General features: G+C 45.9%; 1 pseudogene; it reads right to left on the bottom strand.

Annotated features, from left to right (window-relative positions):
• Positions 1–647: 647 nt before the first annotated feature.
• LOC121845210 lies at positions 648–9,781 on the bottom strand (annotated as a pseudogene).
• Between the last annotated feature and the right edge of the window lie 15,640 nt (positions 9,782–25,421).

The following is a 25,421-nucleotide window of genomic DNA, read 5'->3' as shown; positions in this document are numbered from 1 at the left end:
TAGAATGTTATTTGGCCCTACACAGAGAGTACACAGTGGCAGAATACCTGACCACTGTGACTGACCCAATATTAAGGAAAGCTTTGACTATGTACAGACTCAGTGAGCATAGCCTTGCTATTGAGAAAGGCTGCCGTAGGCAGACCTGGCTCTCAGGAGAAGACAGGCTATGTGCTCACTGCCCACAAAATGAGGTGGAAACTGAGCTGCACTTCCTAACCTCCTGCCCAATGTATGACCATATTAGAGACACATATTTCCCTCAGATTACACAGATCCACAAAGAATTCGAAAACAAATCCAATTTTGAAAAACTCCCATATCTACTGGGTGAAATTCCACAGTGTGCCATCACAGCAGCAAGATTTGTGACCTGTTGCCACGAGAAAAGGGCAACCAGTGAAGAACAAACACCATTGTAAATACAACCCATATTTATGCTTATTTATTTTATCTTGTGTCCTTTAACCATTTGTACATTGCTAAAACACTGTATATATATATAATATGACATTTGTAATGTCTTTACTGTTTTGAAACTTCTGTATGTGTAATGTTTACTGTTAATTTGTATTGTTTATTTCACTTTTGTATATTATCTACCTCACTTGCTTTGGCAATGTTAACACATGTTTCCCACAGAGAGAGAGACAGAGAGAGAAACAGAGAGAGAGACAGAGAGAGAGACACAGACAGAGACACAGACATAGACACACAGAGAGACTTCAAACCGGCCAATCAGGAGAGTTTAAAGCGAGGACTGGCAAATCACAGTGGGCCCTGAGGGCCTTGTTTTCTCCCCTGGGCTACCACAAGGCTCCAATTGGACGGCCTGCAGAGACAAGAGGCAGAGACAGTGGCACCTCAGGTGTGCGTTCGTGCCTGCGTGTGTGTGTGTGTGTGTGTGTGTGTGTGTGTGTGTGTGTGTGTGTGTGTGTGTGTGTGTGTGTGTGTGTGTGTGTGTGTGTGTGTGTGTGTGTGTGTGTGTGTGTGTGTGTGTGCAACATGGAGAGTGTGATCCATAATGATTGACTGAAACAGAACAAAATAAAGAGAGCTCCTGTTCACCTCAATACCAGCTTTCTATTTCAATCTGTTTCCTTTAGGCTGAATCACACAAAAGGACTTTAACCAGAACCAATCTGTCTGCTACAACAACTCAATCACACTGTTACTGTGGTAGGGGGAACACACACACACACACACCTCTATATGTTGCAACCATATTGAGCAGGTTGGACACTGTTCTGTCCTCCTCTCCCCCGTTTTCACTCTTCCTCAATCACCCCCTCTGCTTTCTTTCTCTATCCGCTCTCTCCATCTCCCCCTGTACAACCCTCTCTCTCTATCCCTCTCTCCATCTCCCCCTGTACAACCCTCTCTCTCTATCCCTCTCTCCATCTCCCCCTGTACAACCCTCTCTCTCTATCCCTCTCTCCATCTCCCCCTGTACAACCCTCTCTCTCTATCCCTCTCTCCATCTCTCCCTCTCCATCCCTCTCTCTCTATCCCTCTCCATCTCCCCCTGTACAACCCTCTCTCTCTATCCCTCTCTCCATCTCCCCTGTACAAGCCCTCTCTCTCTATCCCTCTCCCATCTCCCCCTGTACAACCCTCTCTCTCTATCCCTCTCTCCATCTCCCCCTGTACAACCCTCCTCTCTCTCTCTCCCTCTCTCCATCTCCCCCTGTACAACCCTCTCTCTCTCTCCCTCTCTCCATCTCCCCTGTACAACCCTCTCTCTCTATCCCTCTCTCCATCCCCCTCTACTCCTCTCTCTCTATATCCCCATCTCTACAACCCTCTCTCTATCCCTCTCTCCATCTCCCCCTGTTTACAGCCCTCTCTCCATCTCCCATCTCCTCTCCATCCCTCTCTCTCTCTGTCTCTCTCTCCTCTCTCTCTCCATCTCCCCTGTACAACCCTCTCTCTCCTCTCTCCTCTCTCTCTCTCCATCTCCCCCTGTACAACCCTCTCTCTATATCCCTCTCTCTCTCCTCTCTCTCTCCATCTCCCCCTGTACAACCCTCTCTCTATATCCCTCTCTCTCTCCTCTCCCTCTCTCCATCTCCCCTGTACAACCCTCTCTCTATCCCTCTCTCTCCCTCTCTCTCCTCTCTCTCCATCTCCCCTGTACAACCCTCTCTCTCTATCCCCCTCTCCATCCTCTCTCTCTCCATCTCCCCTGTACAACCCTCTCTCTCTATCCCCTCTCTCCATCCCTCTCTCTATCATCCCTCTCTCTCCATCTCCTCTCTCTCCATCCCTCTCTCTCTCCATCCCCCTCTGTACAATCCCTCTCTCTCCATCCCTCTCTCTCTCATCCCTCTCTCTCTCCATCCCCCCTCTCCATCCCCCTCTCTCTATCCTCTCTCCCATCCATCTCTCTCTCCATCCCTCTCTCTCCATCCCCTCTCTCTCCATCCCTCTCTCTCCATCCCTCTCTCTCTCCATCCCTCTCTCTCCATCCCTCTCTCTCTCCATCCCTCTCTCTCTCCATCCCTCTCTCTCCATCCCTCTCTCTCTCATCCCTCTCTCTCCATCCATCTCTCTCTCCATCCCTCTCTCTCTCCATCCCTCTCTCTCTCCATCCCTCTCTCTCTCCATCCCTCTCTCCATTCCTCTCTCTCTTCATCCCTCTCTCTCCATCCCTCTCTCCATCCTCTCTCTCTCTCATCCCTCTCTCCATCCCTCTCTCTCTCAACCCTCTCTCTCTCCATCCCTCTCTCCATCTCCTCCATCCCTCTCTCTATCCATCCCTCTCTCTCCATCCCTCTCTCTCCAACCCTCTCTCTCTCCATCCTCTCTCTCCATCTCTCTCTCTCTCCATCCCTCTCTCTCTCCATCCCTCTCTCTCCTCTCTCTCTATATATCCTCTCTCTCCATCCCTCTCTCTCCTCTCTCTCTCCATCTCCCCCTGTACAACCCTCTCTCTCCATCCCTCTCTCTCTCTCCTCTCTCTCTCAATCTCCCCCTGTACAACCCTCTCTCTATATCCCTCTCTCTCTCCTCTCTCTCCATCTCCCCTGTACAACCCTCTCTCTATATCCCTCTCTCCATCCCTCTCTCTCTCTCTCTCTCTCCATCTCCCCTGTACAACCCTCTCTCTATATCCCCCTCTCCATTCCTCTCTCCATCTCCCCCTGTACAACCCTCTCTCTATATCCGTCTCTCCATCCCTCTCTCTACATCCCTCTCTCTCATCCCTCTCTCTCCAACCCTCTCTCTATATCCCTCTCTACATCCCTCTCTCTCTCCTCTCTCTCCATCTCCCCCCTGTACAACCCTCTCTCTATATCCCTCTCTCCATTCCTCTCTCTCTCCATCCCTCTCTCTCCATCCCTCTCTCTCTCCATTCCTCTCTCTCTCCATCCCTCTCTCTCCATCCCTCTCTCTCCATCCCTCTCTCTATATCCCTCTCTCCATCCCTCTCTCTCCCATCCCTCTCTCCTCCATCCCTCTCTCCCTCTCATCCCTCTCTCTCCATCCCTCTCTCTCTCCATCCCTCTCTCTCCATCCCTCCCTCTCCCTCTCCATCCCTCTCTCTCTCATCCCTCTCTCCATCCCTCTCTCTCCATCCCTCTCTCTCCATCCCTCTCTCTCTCCATCCCTCTCTCTCTCCATCCCTCATCCCTCTCTCCATCTCCCATCCCTCTCTCTCCATCCCTCTCTCTCCATCCCTCTCTCTCTCTCATCCCTCTCTCTCTCCATCCCTCTCTCTCCATCCCTCTCTCTCCATCCCTCTCTCTCTCTCCAACCCTCTCTCTATCCATCCCTCTCTCTCCATCCCCCTCTCTCTCTCCATCCCTCTCTCTCTCCATCCCTCTCTCTCCATCCCTCTCTCTCCTCATCCCTCTCTCTCTCTCCATCCTCTCTCTCTCCATCCCTCTCTCTCTCCATCCCTCTCTCTCCATCCCTCTCTCTCTCCATCCTCTCTCTCTCCATCCCTCTCTCTCTCCATCCCTCTCTCTCCATCCCTCTCTCTCCATCCCTCTCTCTCCATCCCTCTCTCCCTCTCCATCCCTCTCTCTCTCCATCCCTCTCTCTCCATCCCTCTCTCTCTCCATCCCTCTCTCTCCATCCCTCTCTCTCCATCCCTCTCTCTCAACCCTCTCTCCCATCCCTCTCTCTCCATCCCTCTCTCTCTCCATCCCTCTCTCTCCATCCTCTCTCTCTCCATCCCTCTCTCTCCATCCCTCTCTCTCCATCCTCTCTCTCTCCATCCCTCTCTCTCCCATCCCTCTCTCTCCATCCCTCTCTCTCTCCAACCCTCTCTCTCCATCCCTCCTCCATCCTCTCTCTCTCCAACCCTCTCTCTCTCCATCCCTCTCTCTCTCCATCCCTCTCTCTCTCCATCCCTCTCTCTCCATCCCTCTCTCTCTCTCCAACCCTCTCTCTCTCCATCCCTCTGTCAATTCATGAAAACAATGCTTTATTGCATTAAATAGACACAAACTGGTGATACCAATACACTAAACATATATACACTACTACTGGGACCACAGTAATAAACATATATACACTCCTACTGAGACCACAGTAATAAACATATATACACTACTACTGGTCCTCCTTCCCTACCTATACACACACTAGTCCCCTAAACATATATACACTACTACTGAGACCACAGCACCAGTAATACCCCTCCCTATACCTACACACTGATTGGTCCTCCTCCCCTCCCTATACCACACACTGATTGGTCCTCCTCCCCTCCCTATACCACACACTGATTGGTCCTCCTCCCCTCCCTATACCACACACTGATTGGTCCTCCTCCCCTCCCTATACCACACACTGATTGGTCCTCCTCCCCTCCCTATACCACACACTGATTGGTCCTCCTCCCCTCCCTATACCACACACTGATTGGTCCTCCTCCCTCCCTATACCACACACTGATTGGTCCTCCTCCCCTCCCTATACCACACTGATTGGTCCTCCTCCCTCCCTATACCACACACTGATTGGTCCTCCTCCCCTCCCTATACCACACACTGATTGGTCCTCCTCCCCCTCCCTATACTATACACTGATTGGTCCTCCTCCCCTCCCTATACTATACACTGATTGGTCCTCCTCCCCTCCCTATACTATACACTGATTGGTCCTCCTTCCCTCCCTATACTATACACTGATTGGTCCTCCTCCCCTCCCTATACTATACACTGATTGGTCCTCCTCCCTCCCTATACTATACACTGATTGGTCCTCCTCCCCTCCCTATACTATACACTGATTGGTCCTCCTCCCCTCCCTATACTATACACTGATTGGTCCTCCTCCCCTCCCTATACTATACACTGATTGGTCCTCCTCCCCTCCCTATACTATACACTGATTGGTCCTCCTCCCCTCCCTATACTATACACTGATTGGTCCTCCTCCCTCCCTATACTATACACTGATTGGTCCTCCTCCTTCCCTATACTATACACTGATTGGTCCTCCTCCCCTCCCTATACTATACACTGATTGGTCCTCCTCCCCTCCACTCCAAGCTGGCTGCTGTGTGCCGTGTGTCACTCCCTCCTCACCTGGCTATTCTGTGGTGTGTGTCCGTTGTGTCCATCGTGGTTCCTAGGCGACAGGAAGGAGTCGTCTCTTGTCGTCTCTCTAGTTTTCTCCATCCTCGGGGCGCTGGGGTCACCATCCTCCACGCCGTTGGCCTTCCGCACGCACAGAACCTTCCGGAAGAAATCAAGCACATGGGACCGGGAAGACGATGCACTGTGGTGAGCACTGAGAAAAACTGGTATTTTATATAAATACAGAACATGTACTAATAAATGTCTATTCTATGAAATAACAGATTGTTCTGTGAAGGGGATGGTGCTGCTGGCCATGAAGTACCTCCAGGTCCCCAGGTCTTCCTCGCAAAAGAGCTTTCAAGCCTCAAGTATCTTTTCCTGTTTAAATAAAGGTGAAAATAAGGTTGAATAAATCATAACCACCTTTCTGAAGCTCTGTCTGAAGTTGTCTGACAGGAAGCCATAGAGCAGAGGGTTGGCACAGGAGTTAACATAGGACAGGATGACTGGGGAGTAGAGACAAAACTAATGGTCAATGTCTGTCTCACACTTTTATCCTTCTCTCTCTCTCCCACCTCTCTTTCTCACTCTCTCTCTCCCACCTCTCTTTCTCACTCTCTCTCTCTCTCTCTCTCTCTCTCTCTCTCTCTCTCTCTCTCTCTCCCACTCTCTCTCTCCCACCTATTTCTCTCGCTCTCCTTCTCTCTCTCTCCCACCTCTCTTCTCTCTCTCTCTCTCGCTCTCACCTCTCTCTCTCCCACCTATTTCTCTCGCTCTCCTTCTCTCTCTCCCACCTGTCTCTCTCTCTCCTTCTCTCTCTCCCACCTCTCTCTCTCTCTTTCTCTCTCCCACCTCTCTCTCTCTCTCTCTCTCTCTCTCTCTCCCACCTCTCTCTCTCTTTCTGTTTCTCTCTCTCTCCCACCTCTCTCTCTCTCTCTCTCTCCCCACCTCTCTCTCCCTCTCGCTCTCCCCTCTCTCTCTCTCTCTCCCCCACCTCTCTCTCTCTGTTTCTCTCTCTCTATCCCATCCCTCTTTCCCCTTTCCTCCCCCTCTCCTCCCCTTCTTTTCCCTCTCCTCCCCCTCTTTTCCCATCTCCTCCCCCTCTCCCCATTCCCTCCCCCTCGTTCCCTCTCTTTCCCTTCTGTTTCCCCTCTCATCCCCATTTCCCCATTCCCTCCCCCTCTTCCCCCCTTTCCCCTCTCCACATCTCCTCCCCCCTCTTTCCCCTCTCCTCCCCATCTCCTCCCCCTCTTTCCCCTCTCCTCCCATCTCCTCCCCCTCTTTCCACTCTTTCCCTCTTTTCCCCTCTCCTCCTCTCTACAACCCTTTCCCCTTAGGGTTAGAGTGAGTGTAGCCTATTCCCCATAGGGCTCTGGTAAACAGTAGTACACTACACAGGGATTAGGGTGCTATTAGGTTTCTTCTGGTACCAGAGAAGAAGTAGACGCCGGCGGTCACGGAGGACTCTGGGATGATGATGATGAGGTTGATGATGTTGATGATGAAGAAGGGGAGCCAGCAGAGGACGAAGACCACCACGATGATCACCACCATACGGGTCACCTTGCGCTCTGACCGCCGGCGCTTGGTGAAGCCCCGCCCGCACACCTGAAGACTTCACCTGGAGGAGGAACAAAATGGTGTTGGTTAGAGAAGGGAACGTTGCAGCAGAATATCTCTTACATACAAATAGGTCAATATAAAACACACACAGAAAAGAATGGTTGGAATGACAAAACAGAACAAAATAATATTCCGGAATGCTTTCACACACCTTGAAGATAATGACCAGAAAACCAGCCAGGTCACCCGGGACACAAGTCAGTATTAGTCCATCCAGGTCTGAGGTGGGGAGGTGGTGTGGAAACAGACCACTAGGGGCACCAGTGAGTGCATTCAAGTAGGTTGGGGTTTTGATGGGGTGTTGTAGATGGGTGAAAGCATCTGCCTCTGGTGCAAAGGTTGTATGTTCAAATCCAGCAATATAAGGTTGTTTTTTAAAATCTTTGTTTTGAAAACCCAAACCTTAACCATTCAGAGTTGTTAATACCTAACCTTAACCAGAGAGTTAATACCCAACCTTAACCATTCAACCTTAACCATTCAGAGTTAATACCCTAACCTTAACCATTCAGAGTTAATACCCAAACCTTAACCATTAACCATTCATTCAGAGTTAATACCCTAACCTTAACCATTCAGAGTTAATACCCTAACCTTAACCATTCAGAGTTAATACCCAAACCTTAACCATTCAGAGTTAATACCCAAACCTTAACCATTCAGAGTTAATACCCAAACCTTAACCATTCAGAGTTAATACCCTAACCTTAACCATTCAGAGTTAATACCTAACCTTAACCATTCAGAGTTAATACCCAAACCTTAACCATTCAGAGTTAATACCCAAACCTTAACCATTCAGAGTTAATACCTAACCTTAACCATTCAGAGTTAATACCCTAAACTTAACCATTCAGAGTTAATGCCTAAATGTAACCTTAAACACTTAAAAATTTGACGTTTAGGAGAAGCATGGATAAACGTCTAATTCTGAGGTGAGACTGTGAGCTTGTTGCACAAAACAACAACACAGAGAAGCATTTAATGACCAAATGAAAGAAACATCCTCTGTCAGAGTTCAAACAGCCGAACCAAACATGTCTAATAATGCAGTCTTGACCACAACGAGCAACCAAAACAAAGGTACTGTAGCTAACACAGAAACACAGAAGAAAACCAGAATGATTTGGACCTATGACCCCCACCTTAACCACGATGAGCAGGTAGCAGAGACAGATGACCAGGAGCGGTCCGAAGAACCCCAGCGTAGCTGTGTACAGGATAAACACGGTCGACCACACATCCTGCGGCTCCGGCCAGCTAATGTTACACGAGTTGAACGTGTCCTGAACGCCGGAGAACACGACCACGGGCAGGACGACCACCAACGACAACGCCCACACCGCGCGCTCACCACCTTCGCCACTCGCGGTCGCCGCCATTTTGTAGACCGTATGGGGTGGACCACGGCCAGGTAGCGGTCGATAGACATCACGGTCAGGCAGAAGATGGAGGTGAACTGGCTCATGGAGTCAGCGGTCATCAGCATGCGACACAGGAAGGAGCCGAACGGCCAGTAGGAGAGAACGTTCTGGAAGGAGGAGGAGGAAGAGGAAGAGGAGGAAGAAAAAGATATTACTTCATTGTAAGTTGTCTTCTGCTTTATTCAAACCCCTCAGAAAGACAAACAGACACAGAGGTTGGCGCAGAGGGCCATTTACAGCTTAAGTGCCTTGCTTAAGGGCACAACGGCCAGAGATTAGATGGCATCTTGGACACTGATGCCAGATACCTTTCAGTTACCCTTACTCCAGACCAGATGTTGCCTTGTCGGAGCTAGGATTCAAACCGAAAACCCTCTGGTTGCTGGCCCACTCCTCTAACCTCTAGCCTCTAATCTCTAGGCTACCTGGGTGGTGAGGAAGGGAGTCCCAGGGTGTACAGTGTGTCTCTAACCTCTGACCTCTGACCTCTATGCTACCTGGGTGGTGAGGAAGGGAAATCCCAGGGTGTACAGTTCATCTCTGACCTCTAAACTCTGACCTCTATGCTACCTGGGTGGTGAGGAAGGGAAATCCTAGGGTGTACAGTGTGTCTCTAACCTCTGACCTCTGACCTCTATGCTACCTGGGTGGTGAGGAAGGGAAATCCCAGGGTGTACAGTTCATCTCTGACCTCTAAACTCTGACCTCTATGCTACCTGGGTGGTGAGGAAGGGAAGTCCCAGGATGTAGAGTTAATCTCTAAACTCTGACCTCTAGGCTACCTGGGTGGTGAGGAAGGGAAGTCCCAGGATGTAGAGTTCGTCTGCGACTGCCAGGTTCAGAATATAGATGTTGGTGACGGTCTTCATCTTGGCGTAGCGTAGCACCACGTAGATGGCCAGGGTGTTACCGATCAGGCCGACCACGAACACACTCAGGGAGATGACCGCAGTCATCAGGGTACTGCTGCCCTGGAACGGGACACTCTGACTGGACACGTTGGAGGAGGAACTGGGGAACAAGGATGGGGAGGGGAAGGACGGGGTTGCAGGACCAGAATCAGGGTAGGAGTAGTGATAGCCCAGGTTGGGAGTGGAGGTGTCGGGGTCACCAGAGAGCAGTGTCCAGCCTGTCCTGTCCAGAGGCTCCATTGTGGATGTAGGGTGTGTAGGAGAGGGGAGGGAGGGAGGGAGGGAGGGAGGAGACCTTCAGACCTGCATCAGAAGAGACAGAAAAGTAAAAGAGGTGTGTGAGTCTCTGTGATAAAAGGAATGCAACTCTGTCTACTGTAAAACTCCAGTAAAAATGTATGATTGTGTGTGTGTGCGTGCGTGCGTGCGTGCGTGTGTGCGTGCGTGCATGCGTGCGTGTGTGCGTGTGTGTGTGTGTGTGTGCGTTAGTGATGCATGTGTCAGCTGTTTGTTCACCCACACCCATCCACAACCACCCGACTACATGTGTTGAAGTGAACATCTGAGGTCTCCACCCAATCCTGACCTGCGGATATAGAACACGCGCAGTACAGTTCCTGTTATCTTTTTCTGCCCAAGTTCCCAAAAGCATTTGGAGGCGGGCCGTCATTGTAAATAAGAATGTGTTCTAAACTGACTTGCCGAGTTAAATAAAGATGAAATAAAAATGTTCTAAATAAATAAAAATGTGTTTTGTATTTGGTGTGGATACGTCTAGGCCCTAAAGCTGAGACTTCTGCACTAATGGCAGATACAATTAATACATTAAAAACCTCAATGTCGTCTACTGATCTGAACGGCACAATGATAACACACTCATGCTGTTTTTATTCCTTCTTTTCTCTGTTATACACTGACTGAGGGTTATGAGTCAACCTGCGCATCACTGGAGTGTGTGTGTACTGCAGAGCTTGGTATTCAGACATCCCACACATCCCAGACATCCCAGACATCCCAGACATCCCACACATCCCAGACATCCCAGACATCCCAGACATCCCAGACATCCCAGACATCCCAGACATCCCAGTGCCCACTGAGAATACATGGTGGGCGGAGACACACACCGACGATTCCAAGGAGTTACACACACACACACACACACACACACACACAAAGACACACACATATATGCAGTCACCCGTACTTGAACCTGACGCACTCCCTCTCTCTCTCTCTCTCTCTCTCTCACACACACACACACACACACACACACACACACACACACACACACACACACACACACACACACACACACACACACACTGCACATAACACTTTCCCACACTGTTTCCCTCTGATATAAGTGAATGTCAGTGTTTTCCCCAGGCAGGGTGGGCCACTCCAGTCCTCTGGGTTCTGGTTGGCGTCACACTTTCCCCACATCCCTAGCAAACACAGCTGATTAATCAGATGGCATTCTAAACTGAAGATCATGATTAGGTGATTATTGGAGTCAGGTGTGTTAGCTGGGGCAAAACTGTGACACCAATCAGGCACCTGAGGACTGGAGTCGCCCACCCCTGTGTGTGTCCCCATCTCAGTCTCATAAAACAACTCAGGTTAGGCTAAGGGCTGGATTTCATCTAGACAGAGGAACGTCTGTGTTATAGTGCAATTTACATTTAAAGGTAACTTCCCGATTAAGTTGACATTTGCAGCGTTTATCCAAACGCGACAACATTCCCTTTAAAAGGTGCACGGAGGACTAAACGCGACAACATTCCCTTTAAAAGGTGCACGGAGGACTAAACGCGACAACATTCCCTTTAAAAGGTGCACGGAGGACTAAACGCGACAACATTCCCTTTAAAAGGTGCACGGAGGACTAAACGCAACATTCCCTTTAAAACGTGCACGGAGGACTAAACGCGACAACATTCCCTTTAAAAGGTGCACGGAGGACTAAACGCGACAACATTCCCTTTAAAAGGTGCACGGAGGACTAAACGCGACAACATTCCCTTTAAAAGGTGCACGGAGGACTAAACGCGACAACATTCCCTTTAAAACGTGCACGGAGGACTAAACGCGACAACATTCCCTTTAAAAGGTGCACGGAGGACTAAACGCGACAACATTCCCTTTAAAACGTGCACGGAGGACTAAACGCGACAACATTCCCTTTAAAAGGTGCACGGAGGACTAAACGCGACAACATTCCCTTTAAAACGTGCACGGAGGACTAAACGCGACAACATTCCCTTTAAAACGTGCACGGAGGACTAAACGCGACAAATTCCCTTTAACTGTGCAGCCTGTAGTTCTGGACTTAAAAACACTTTCAATTTTCTTACATTTTTTATTTTATTTGACCTTTATTTATCTACTGTAAAACTTCCAGTAAAAATGTGCATTGTGTGTGTGTGCGTGCGTGCGTGTGTGCGTGCGTGCATGCGTGCGTGTGTTCGTGTGTGTGTGTGTGTGTGCGTTAGTGATGCATGTGTCAGCTGTTTGTTCACCACACCCATCCACAACCACCCGACTACATGTGTTGAAGTGAACATCTGAGGTCTCCACCCAATCCTGACCTGCGAATATAGAACATGCGCAGTACAGTTCCTGTTATCTTTTTCTGCCCAAGTTCCCAAAAGCATTTGGAGGCGGGCCGTCATTGTAAATAAGAATGTGTTCTAAACTGACTTGCCGAGTTAAATAAAGATGAAATAAAAATGTTCTAAATAAATAAAAATGTGTTTTGTATTTGAATGCGGATACGTCTAGGCCCTAAAGCTGAGACTTCTGCACTAATGGCAGATACAATTAATACATTAAAAACCTCAATGTCGTCTACTGATCTGAACGGCACAATGATAACACACTCATGCTGTTTTTATTCCTTCTTTTCTCTGTTATACACTGACTGAGGGTTATGAGTCAACCTGCGCATCACTGGAGTGTGTGTACTGCAGAGCTTGGTATTCAGACATCCCAGACATCCCAGACATCCCAGACATCCCAGACATCCCAGACATCCCAGACATCCCAGACATCCCAGACATCCCAGACATCACATCCCAGACATCCCAGTCCCAGACATCCCACTGAGAATACATGGTGGGCGGAGACACACACCGACGATTCCAAGGAGTTACACACACACACACACACACACACACACACACACACACATACACACACACACAGTCACCCGTCAAAGACACACACACACACACACACACACACACACACACACGCTCAAAGACACACACATATATGCAGTCACCCGTGACTTGACACTCCATCTCTCTCTCTCTCTCTCTCTCTCTCACACACACACACACACACACACACACACACACACACACACACACACACACACACACACACTGCACATAACACTTTCCCACACTGTTTCCCTCTGATATAAGTGAATGTCAGTGTTTTTCCCCAGGCAGGGTGGGCCACTCCAGTCCTCTGGGTTCTGGTTGGCGTCACACTTTCCCCACATCCCTAGCAAACACAGCTGATTAATCAGATGGCATTCTAAACTGAAGATCATGATTAGGTGATTATTGGAGTCAGGTGTGTTAGCTGGGGCAAAACTGTGACACCAATCAGGCACCTGAGGACTGGAGTCGCCCACCCCTGTGTGTGTCCCCATCTCAGTCTCATAAAACAACTCAGGTTAGGCTAAGGGCTGGATTTCATCTAGACAGAGGAACGTCTGTGTTATAGTGCAATTTACATTTAAAGGTAACTTCCCGATTAAGTTGACATTTGCAGCGTTTATCCAAACGCGACAACATTCCCTTTAAAAGGTGCACGGAGGACTAAACGCGACAACATTCCCTTTAAAAGGTGCACGGAGGACTAAACGCGACAACATTCCCTTTAAAAGGTGCACGGAGGACTAAACGCGACAACATTCCCTTTAAAAGGTGCACGGAGGACTAACACATTCCCTTTAAAAGGTGCACGACAACATTCCCTTTAAAAGGTGCACGGAGGACTAAACGCGACAACATTCCCTTTAAAAGGTGCACGGAGGACTAAACGCGACAACATTCCCTTTAAAAGGTGCACGGAGGACTAAACGCGACAACATTCCCTTTAAAAGGTGCAGGACTAAACGCGACAACATTCCCTTTAAAAGAGGACTAAACGCGACAACATTCCCTTTAAAACGTGCACGGAGGACTAAACGCGACAACATTCCCTTTAAAACGTGCACGGAGGACTAAACGCATTCCAAAAGGTGCACATTCCCCCTTTAAAACGTGCACGGAGGACTAAACATTCCCTTTAAAAGGACAACATTCCCTTTAAAACGTGCACGGAGGACTAAACGCGAGCGGGTTGAAGCCCCTAACTGGAGCAGCCTGTAGTTCTGGACTTAAAAACACTTTCAATTTTCTTACATTTTTTTATTTTATTTGACCTTTATTTATCTAGGCAAGTCAGTTCAGAACAAATTCTTCTTTATAATGACGGCCTAGGAACAGTGGGTTGACTGCCTTGTTCAGAGGAACGACAAATTCTTTTCAATGACGGCCTAGGAACAGTGCCTTGTTCAGAGGCAGAACGACAAATTCTTGTCAGCTCGGGGAATAGAATAATCTCATTGGGTTTTAGTTCAGGATGAGACTCTTAATCTTTCTCGGAAACCTCCCTTGTACTGGATGTAATCATGTGCTTTACTGGTTGACCAGTTAGAAAAAACAGTTAAATCAAATCAAATCAAATCAAATTTTATTTGTCACATCAATAACTAATCCCTTCCAAAAAAACTACTGTCTTATACACAGTGTAAGGATAAAGAATATGTACATAACATGTGTACAGAGCAGCATAGGCAAGATACAGTAGATGGTATCGACCAGTATATACATATAGATAAATGTACAACATTAACATGGCTAGTGATACATGTATTACATAAGGATGCAGTCGATGATATAGAGTACAGTATCAACGTATGCATATGAGATGACAGAATACAGGGTAGAGGATAATGAAGTGTAACACATGATAATGATGATCTTGATATACAACACCATCATCTTCTCCCAGAGGCTTTGTGTTGTTCAATATATTAATAACGCTGCTCTCACACTTCCTCTTTTTCTACACACTTACACACATATACACACACATACACACATATACACACTTACACACATATACACACATACACACATATACACACATACACACACATACACACATATACACACACATACACACACATACACACAAATACACACACATACACACACATATACACACATACACACATATACACACACATACACACATACACACTACACACATATACACACATATACACACATACACACACATACACACACATACACACACACACACACACACACACATACACACACATACACACATATACACACATACACACACATACACACATACACACACATACACACATACACACACACATACACACACATACACACACATACACACACATACACACACATACACACACATACACACACATACACACACATACACACACACACACACACACACACATACACACACATACACACATACACACACATACACACACATACACACACATACACACACATACACACATATACACACATACACACATACACACACATACACACATACACACACATACACACATACACACACATACACACATACACACATACACACACAGTGGGGAGAACAGGTATTTGATACACTGCCGATTTTGCAGGTTTTCCTACTTACAAAGCATGTAGAGGTCTGTAATGTTTATCATAGGTACACTTCAACTGTGAGAGACTAAAACAAAAATCCAGAAAATCACATTGTATGATTTTTAAGTAATTAATTTGCATTTTATTGCATGACATAAGTATTTGATCACCTACCAACCAGTAAGAATTCCAGCTCTCACAGACCTGTTAGTTTTTCTTTAAGACGCCCTCCTGTTCTCCACTCATTACCTGTATTAACTGCACCTGTTTGAACTCGTTACCTGTATAAAAGACACCTGTCCACACACTCAATCAAACAGACTCCAACCTCTCCACAATGGCCAAGACCAGTGGGCTGTGTAAGGACATCAGGGATAAAATTGTAGACCTGCACAAGGCTGGGATGGGCTACAGGACAATAGGCAAGCAGCTTGGTGAGAAGGCAACAACTGTTGGCGCAATTATTAGAAAATGGAAGAAGTTCAATATGACGGTCAATCACCCTCGGTCTGGGGCTCCATGCAAGATCTCACCTCGTGGGGCATCAATGATCATGAGAAAGGTGAGGGATCAGCCCAGAACTACACGGCAGGACCTGGTCAATGACCTGAAGAGAGCTGGGACCACAGTCTCAAAGAAAACCATTAGTAACACACTACGCCGTCATGGATTAAAATCCTGCAGCGCACGCAAGGTCCTCCTGCTCAAGCCAGCGCATGTCCAGGCCCGTCTGAAGTTTGCCAATGACCATCTGGATGATCCAGAGGAGGAATCGGAGAAGGTCATGTGGTCTGATGAGACAAAAATAGAGCTTTTAGGTCTAAACTCCACTCTCTGTGTTTGGAGGAAGAAGAAGATGAGTACAACCCCAAGAACACCATCCTAACCGTGAAGCATGGAGGTGGAAACATCATTCTTTGGGGATGCTTCTCTGCAAAGGGGACAGGACGACTGCACCGTATTGAGGGGAGGATGGATGGGGCCATGTATCGCAAGATCTTGGCCAACAACCTCCTTCCCTCAGTAAGAGCATTGAAGATGGGTCGTGGCTGGGTCATCCAGCATGACAACGACCCAAAACACACAGCCAGGGCAACTGAGGAGTGGCTCCGTAAGAAGCATCTCAAGGTGTGGCCTAGCCAGTCTCCAGACCTGAACCCAATAGAAAATCTTTGGAGGGAGCTGAAAGTCCGTATTGCCCAGCGACAGCCCCGAAACCTGAAGGATCTGAAGAAGGTCTGTATGGAAGAGTGGGCCAAAATCCCTGCTGCAGTGTGTGAAAACCTGGTCAAGAACTACAGGAAACGTATGATCTCTGTAATTGCAAACAAAGGTTTCTGTACCAAATATTCAGTTCTGCTTTTCTGATGTATCAAATACTTATGTCATGCAATAAAATAAAAATGAATTACTTAAAAATCATACAATGTGATTTTCTGGATTTTTGTTTTAGATTCCGTCTCTCACAGTTGAAGTGTACCTATGATAAAAAATGACAGACCTCTACATGCTTTGTAAGTAGGAAAACCTGCAAAATCGGCAGTGTATCAAATACTTCTCCCCACTGTATACACACAGACATACACACACACAGACATATACACACACTGCATGCTCACCCATGACATCGAGTAAACAACTAATCTAACTGCAACAGGCACGGGCATGCCGTGTTAACTGCCTTTTCTGCACGCTGTTTAAAAGCTGTGTCGGTAACTTAACCAGTCAGATGATATCATGGATAGGCCTGCCGTGTGTATGTTTCTACGTGCAGTTGGCTAGCGGTCGCTCAATGGCTGGAAGTCTACATGAACAGCTAGCATGCTAACGGTTCCTGTAGACTTCTATTCATTGCGCTAACAATAGTAAGCAATGGCTCCAGAAGCTACCTTCGACTGTCCTTCAAACTGCACGCAGAGACATAAAAATTGTAGCCTATCCACTAATTCGTCTGACTTTGGGTAAGTAGAAAAAAATGGCTTAACTGCCCAAATGTCGCACTGTCAGCATACACATAGACCTATGATCCGACTTCAACATATAGGAGTCTCAAACACCCTAACAAAACATGTTTTTTTTGTCTCGATTATGTAGGCTATATGAGATTGTAGGTTATAAAATAATGTTAGGCAAAATTTTACCTGGCTTTAAGTGCGCATTCTCAAGGAAGCTTTAGTGGAAATTCAAATTCCGATGTATTAAATATAAATATAAATGTATTTCAAACTTTAAAGACAGCGAGAAGAAAGAGTCTAAAGATTTAGATGACTGAATCGATTTCCAAAGATGAAGGGAAAAAAGTCCGAAGATAAAAGTCCTTCTCTTCTCATGGTTCGCTCTGAAAACAATCAAAATCCTGAGAAAAACGTTACATCCCCCAAAAAACGTGTATTTTCAATATTTCATGAAATATTTCAAATTCCAACCCGTTTTTTTCGGTTGAGGTGAGAGAGCGGAGCGAACCTGACGCGCTCAGTCGCTGTCCATGGTTTTGGTACTGATCACTCTAGCGCAGCGTCTCTACTTCTCTCTCGCTCTGCTCGTCTTCCTACTTGGAGCACCGTTTTGATTTGAAGCATTACTTCATCACTGACTTAACCGGTGTCAGCTAACTATCTGACGGAAAGGTCACTATTATCCAAGGGAACGGTATCGGTCCATGTCTATGAACCGGAGTTTGAAAAACATAGGCTACTCTTCTGCTCTGGGTGTCGGCATCTCTCCGGATCTTCCTCACAACTTTTCCGCCTCACATAGCTTTTGCTCGCAGTGGTTTGAAACCCAGTCAAGTTGATCTGTAGGTTGATGCTATCCTATATAGCACCTCTCCTATGCGCTCCAGTCTCGCAGCCAGTCCCAACCGAGGCAGGCCCCACTGGGCACAGACGTCATTTCAACGTCTTGTTTAGATTTGCATTTGGTTGAGTTGTCAACTAACGTGAATTCAACTTGAATTCAACAAAAAATGGCACCATGTCATTTTATTAGGTGAAAAAATGGGTGAAAAAATAGGAAACACGCTGGAAACACGCTGATGTCTTTTTGCAAATCAAATCAATTTTCCACATTGATTATACGTCATCACTTTGGCTTTTTTATAACTTGGAAACAACGTTGATTCAACCTGTTTTTATCTAGTGGGGCGGCTTTCCTTCGACACCTTCCCAGGAATATCTCGCCTCAGTCGGGTAAGATCATGGAGGAAATGGGGGTCTGCTGTTGGATGTAAAGTGAATCACCTCCGCCCAAGGCTGTTCCTGGTCACCTTCAATATCTCATCAAGGTTTCTCAAAAGCACTCGACTTAGGGTAAGGGGTATGTTTTAACGTTGCCTTTTTTCTCTCAAGAAACACCTTTAGCAGATAAGTGCGTGTGACGGGGGAGCTCGCGCACGCAGGTTCTTTTTGGAGAGGGAGAGAGAGGGGTCTGATTCCCGCGTACGGGGCAGAGGTATTTAACACTCGGCCGAGGAACGTGCGTGGCATTTATCCCGCTCTCAGATGACGTCACCAAGATGTTGCCGTGCAGGTTTCGCCCCTGCATTGTCTGCTCCGCACACAACCGTCCCTCACCCTACCCATTACCGATAAGACGCTCGTGTTGGTACTCGCTCACCTGCGCGCACACCATGCTGCGATTTAGAGAGTGAGAGAAAGAGGGAGGAAGAGGATGAGAGGTAAATTGAGGTCTGATGTACCGTAGTCTCCCCCCTGGAGAGGATCACGACTCAAATCCGTTCTACTAGGTTAGATGAACATGTCCCTCAATGAAACCCGTTGTTGTTCAATCAATCAATCAAATATATTTTAGTGCTTTTTACATCAGCAGTGGGCACAACATGCTTTAGTTACCCGCCTGAACCTCATAGAGAAAGCAATTCAGAAGTGCAGTATTCTTCTGACGCACTAGCAGCAACAAGGTATAGAGAAGTCTGATGTTGAATCAGCTGTAAAGTCTCACGCCAGATCAGATCAGAGCCCTGGAGGGTTCTAAAGAACACGTAGGCGGCAGGGTTCTGATCGCTCTCTCTCTCTCTCTCTCTCGCGCAGGTGTTACCTGACGCGGTTGACAGCTCTATATCGAGCGGGCACGACTGCGACTCCTCATCGTTACGTAATTACATTCTCTACGGGATGTCAGAAGGGGCGAGCCCTACACCCATACAGCCCTGTGCCCAACCTGCATACAGTTATCAGGATTTCCCCGCGCGCACACACACACACACACACACACACACACACACACACACACACACACACACACACACACACACACACACACACACACACACGCACACACACACAGAGAGACTTACTTAAGATTTAGATAACTCGGTCTTGGTAAAAGGAAACTTAATTTTCGATTGAGTGGAGAGCAATATTTTTCTTCACTAACCAGATCAATATTTGTTCTCTCTCCTCTCCTCTCATCTCTTAATTATTCTCTCTCTCTCTCTCTCCCTCTCTCCCCCTCTCCCACTCCCCCCCTCTCTCTCTCTCTCTCTCTCTCTCTCTCTCTCCCCCTCTCCCACTCCCCCCCCTCTCTCTCGCTCTCTCCACTCAAACCCCTCTTTAATAGGAGAGGCTCTCCAGTCCAGTTAGTCCTGGCCATTGCTTCAGACTGGATAGAAGACTATAGGTTGTGTCCCGAATGGCACCCTATTCCCTATTTACCCTATTTATGGTGCACTACCTTTGACCAGGGCACCCTATTCCCTATTGTCTCTGGTTAAAATTAGTGCACTACATAGGGATGCAACCTAGGACACTGATGTGTGAACTAACTAACCCCCTCTGGTGGTTCAAGTGTAGAGAAGCCCCTGATGGTTAACTGGTGTAGTCCCCTCCTGGTAAGGGTACATGGGTTAAGTAAACACTCTAATTCAAGTACGCTCTTGTATGCAAGTAAATATAGGCCTAGATTTATTTGCAGAATAAGGTAGAATAAAGTATAAATAGGTCGAATAAAGGTAGAATAAAGGTAGAATAGGGTAGAATAAAGGTAGAATAAAGGTAGAATAAAGGTAGAATAAAGTTAGAATAAAGGTAGAATAGGTTTAAATAAAGGTAGAATAAATGTAGAATAGGGTAGTATAAAGGTAGAATAAAGGTATAATAGGGTAGAATAAATGTAGAATAGGGTAGAATAAAGGTATAATAGGGTAGAATAAAGGTAGAATAAAGGTAGAATAAAGGTAGAATAAAGGTAGAATAGGGTAGAATAAATTTAGAATAGGGTAGAATAAAGGTAGAATAAAGGTATAATAGGGTAGAATAAAGGTAGAATAAAGTTAGAATAAAGGTAGAATAAAGGTAGAATAAAGATAGAATATGGTAGAATAAAGGTAGAATAAAGGTAGAATAGGGTAGAATAAAGGTATAATATGGTAGAATAAAGGTAGAATAAAGGTAGAATAAAGGTAGAATAAAGGTAGAATAAAGGTAGAATAAAGGTAGAATAAAGATAGAATATGGTAGAATAAAGGTAGAATAAAGGTAGAATAAAGGTAGAATAAAGGTAGAATAAAGGTAGGATAAAGGTAGAATAAAGGTAGAATAAAGGTAGAATAAAGGTAGAATAGGGTAGAATAAAGGTAGAATAGGGTAGAATAGGGTAGAATAAAGGTAGAATAAAGGTAGAATAAAGGTAGAATAAGGTAGAATAAAGGTAGAATAAAGGTAGAATAAAGGTAGAATATGGTAGAATAAAGGTAGAATAAAGGTAGAATAAAGGTAGAATAGGGTAGAATAAAGGTAGAATAAAGGTAGAATCGGGTAGAATAAAGGTAGAATAAAGGTAGAATAGGGTAGAATAAAGGTAGAATAAAGGTAGAATAAAGGTAGAATAGGGTAGAATAAAGGTAGAATAAAGGTAGAATAAAGGTAGAATAAAGGTAGAATAAGGTAGAATAAAGGTAGAATAAAGGTATAATATGGTAGAATAAAGGTAGAATAAAGGTAGAATAAAGGTAGAATAAAGGTAGAATAAAGGTAGAATAAAGGTAGAATAAAGGTAGAATAAAGGTAGAATAAAGGTAGAATAAAGGTAGAATAAAGGTAGAATAAAGGTAGAATAGGGTAGAATAAAGGTAGAATAGGGTAGAATAAAGGTAGAATAAAGGTAGAATAGGTAGAATAAAGGTAGAATAAAGGTAGAATAACTCAGGTAGAATAGGGTAGAATAAAGTGAATAAAGGTAGAATCAGGGAAATAAATGTTAGAATAAAGCAGTCTAATAGTGAATTTCTAATAAAGGTAGAATAAGTCTAAATAAGGTAGAATAAAGGTTAATGTTGTAGAATAAGTCTAACTCAGTGAATTTCTATGATGTGAAGCAGTCTAACTCAGGGAATATTTATGTTGTGAAGCAGTCTAACTCAGGGAATTTCTATGTTGTGAAGCAGTCTAACTCAGGGAATTTTTATGTTGTGAAGCAGTCTAACTCAGGAATTTCTATGTTGTGAAGCAGTCTAACTCAGGGAATATTTATGTTGTGAAGCAGTCTAACTCAGTGAATTTTATGTTGTGAAGCAGTCTAACTCAGGGAATATTTATGATGTGAAGCAGTCTAACTCAGGGAATATTTATGTTGTGAAGCAGTCTAACTCAGGGAATATTTATGTTGTGAATCCTTTGTCTTTATTCAGGGACGAATCAGGTTGTCTCTACAGAATTGAGATCATTCAACAGTCAAGGTTGTTCCAAACATTTCCAAATGACATCACTACACACACACACACACACACACACACACACACACACACACACACACACACACACACACACACACACACACACACACACACACACACACACACACACACACACACACACACACACACACACACACACACAGTAGTAGAATGTAGTTGTGTCAAGTGCTTAGTGTGAACATGGTGATGGAGTTAGATGGCCTCTCTCTCAGCCACACAAAGAACAATCAACCTTAGAAGATCCCAGTCAGTTTTCAGTGTCCTTATATTCCCTGTAGCATCAGCAATCTGCGCTGAGTGTACCATACTTTAGGAACAACTGCTCCTTCCATCCATTTCGACCAGTGTAGATGAAGGGGAGGAGACAGGTTAAAGAAGGATGTTTAAGCCTTGAGACAATTGAGACATGGATTGTGTATTTGTGCCATTCAGTTAGAGCGTTGGACTAGTAACCGGAAGGTTGCAAGTTCAAACCCCCGAGCTGACAAGGTACAAATCTGTCGTTCTGCCCCTGAACAGGCAGTTAACCCACTGTTCCTAGGCCGTCATTGAAAATAAGAATTTGTTCTTAACTGATTTGTCTAGTTAAATAAAGATAAAATAAATAAATAAAGAGGGTGAAGACAATATATTGAAGAGCCTTTGAACAGGGTATGGTAGTAGGTGCCAGGCGTACTAATTTATCAAGAACTGCAACGCTGCTGGGTTTTTCACACTCACCAGTTTCCCGTGTGTATCAAGAATGGTCCACCACCCAAAGGACATCCAGCCAACTTGACACAACTGTGGGAAGCATTGGAGTCAACATGGGCCAGCATCCCTGTGGAACGCTTTCAACACCTTGTAGAGTCAACATGGGCCAGCATCCCTGTGGAACGCTTTCAACACCTTGTAGAGTCAACATGGGCCAGCATCCCTGTGGAACGCTTTCAACACCTTGTAGAGTCAACATGGGCCAGCATCCCTGTGGAACGCTTTCAACACCTTGTAGAGTCAACATGGGCCAGCATCCCTGTGGAACGCTTTCAACACCTTGTAGAGTCAACATGGGCCAGCCTCCCTGTGGAATGCTTTCAACACCTTGTAGAGTCAACATGGGCCAGCATCCCTGTGGAACACTTTCAACACCTTGTAGAGTCCATGTCCTGATGAATTGAGGCTGTTCTGAGGGCAACTCAATATTAGGAAGGTGTTGCTAATGTTTTGTACACTCAGTTTAGATAGATGAGTCAAGTTGTTTTCCCCGAGCTTAACCCCAAAACGATGGACTAATTAGCCTACTCTGTTGTTTATGACAGAGGCGGCAGGGTAGCCTAGTGGTTAGAGTGTTGGACTAGTAACCGGAAGGTTGCAAGTTCAAATCCCTGAGCTGACAAGGTACAAATCTGTTGTTCTGTCCCTGAACAGGCAGTTAACCCACTGTTCCTAGGCTGTCATTGAAAATAAGAATTTGTTCTTAACTGACTTGCCTTGTTAAATAAAGGTAAAATAAAATAATTGTGTGGTCATGGAGGACTGATTGGGTTCATAGCTGCTATCAGAATAGCAGGCTTTGACCACTACTGGAAAGGGCTATTTGCATGTGGAAATGTAATGCCATATGCTGCATTTGTTATAGGCCTTTTGTTGACCTTTTTGTCTGCGACACTTTGACATCTGGATAATTTGCAGCTGTTTGAGTCTATCAGAAGTGTGTGAGTTTGAGCAGGTGTCCGTTCAGCCTATGGGCAGCCTTTATCAGCACCAATTAGACTGAGCAATACAAGCTCCCCATGGTCTTCTTAAATGAAACTAGTAGTTGACAGTATGGAGTGCAATACCATGGGGGAGTTTAGAAGGGAGGAACTAAACCACGGGGAGTTTAGAAGGGAGGAACTAAACCACGGGGAGTTTAGAAGGAGGAACTATATCACGGGGAGTTTAGAAGGGAGGAACTAAACCACGGGGAGTTTAGAAGGGAGGAACTAAACCACGGGGGAGTTTAGAAGGGAGGAACTATACTACGGGGGAGTTTAGAAGGGAGGAACTAAACCACGGGGAGTTTAGAAGGGAGGAACTAAACCACGGGGAGTTTAGAAGGGAGGAACTATATCACGGGGAGTTTAGAAGGGAGGAACTATATCACGGGGAGTTTAGAAGGGAGGAACTAAACCACGGGGGAGTTTAGAAGGGAGGAACTATATCACAGGGGAGTTTAGAAGGGGAATTTTTATGTTGTGAATCAGTCTAACTCAGTGAATTTCTATGTTGTGAAGCAGTCTAACTCAGTGAATTTCTATGTTGTGAAGCAGTCTAACTCAGTGAATTTCTATGTTGTGAAGCAGTCTAACTCAGGAATTTCTATGTTGTGAAGCAGTCTAACTCAGGGAATATTCATGTTGTGAAGCAGTCTAACTCAGGGAATATTTATGTTGTGAAGCAGTCTAACTCAGTGAATTTTTATGTTGTGAATCCTTTGTCTTTATTCAGGGACGAATCAGGTTGTCTCTACAGAATTGAGATCATTCAACAGTCAAGGTTGTTCCAAACATTTCCAAATGACATTACTACACACACACACACACACACACACACACACACACACACACACACACACACACACACACACACACACACACACACACACACACACACACACACACACACACACACACACACACACACACACACACACACACACACACACACACACACACAGTAGTAGAATGTAGTTGTGTCAAGTGCTTAGTGTGAACATGGTGATGGAGTTAGATGGCCTCTCTCTCAGCCACACAAAAACAATCAACCTTACAAGATCCCAGTCAGTTTTCAGTGTCCTTATATTCCCTGTAGCATCAGCAATCTGCGCTGAGTGTACAACTTTAGGAACAACTGCTCCTTCTATCCATTTCGACCAGTGTAGATGAAGGGGAGGAGACAGGTTAAAGAAGGATGTTTAAGCCTTGAGACAATTGAGACATGGATTGTGTATTTGTGCCATTCAGTTAGAGCGTTGGACTAGTAACTGGAAGGTTGCAAGTTCAAACCCCCGAGCTGACAAGGTACAAATCTGTCGTTCTGCCCCTGAACAGGCAGTTAACCCACTGTTCCTAGGCCATCATTGAAAATAAGAATTTGTTCTTAACTGATTTGTCTAGTTAAATAAAGGTAAAATAAATAAATAAAGAGGGTGAAGACAATATATTGAAGAGCCTTTGAACAGGGTATGGTAGTAGGTGCCAGGCGTACTAATTTATCAAGAACTGCAACGCTGCTGGGTTTTTCACACTCACCAGTTTCCCGTGTGTATCAAGAATGGTCCACCACCCAAAGGACATCCAGCCAACTTGACACAACTTTGGGAAGCATTGGAGTCAACATGGGCCAGCATCCCTGTGGAACGCTTTCAACACCTTGTAGAGTCAACATGGGCCAGCATCCCTGTGGAAGCTTTCAACACCTTGTAGAGTCAACATGGGCCAGCATCC

This window comes from Oncorhynchus tshawytscha, unplaced genomic scaffold, assembly GCF_018296145.1.
Source record: "Oncorhynchus tshawytscha isolate Ot180627B unplaced genomic scaffold, Otsh_v2.0 Un_contig_8889_pilon_pilon, whole genome shotgun sequence".
NCBI lineage: Eukaryota > Metazoa > Chordata > Actinopteri > Salmoniformes > Salmonidae > Oncorhynchus > Oncorhynchus tshawytscha.
Note: the sequence above shows the minus strand (reverse complement) of the source record. Positions and strands in the feature narration are given on the sequence as shown.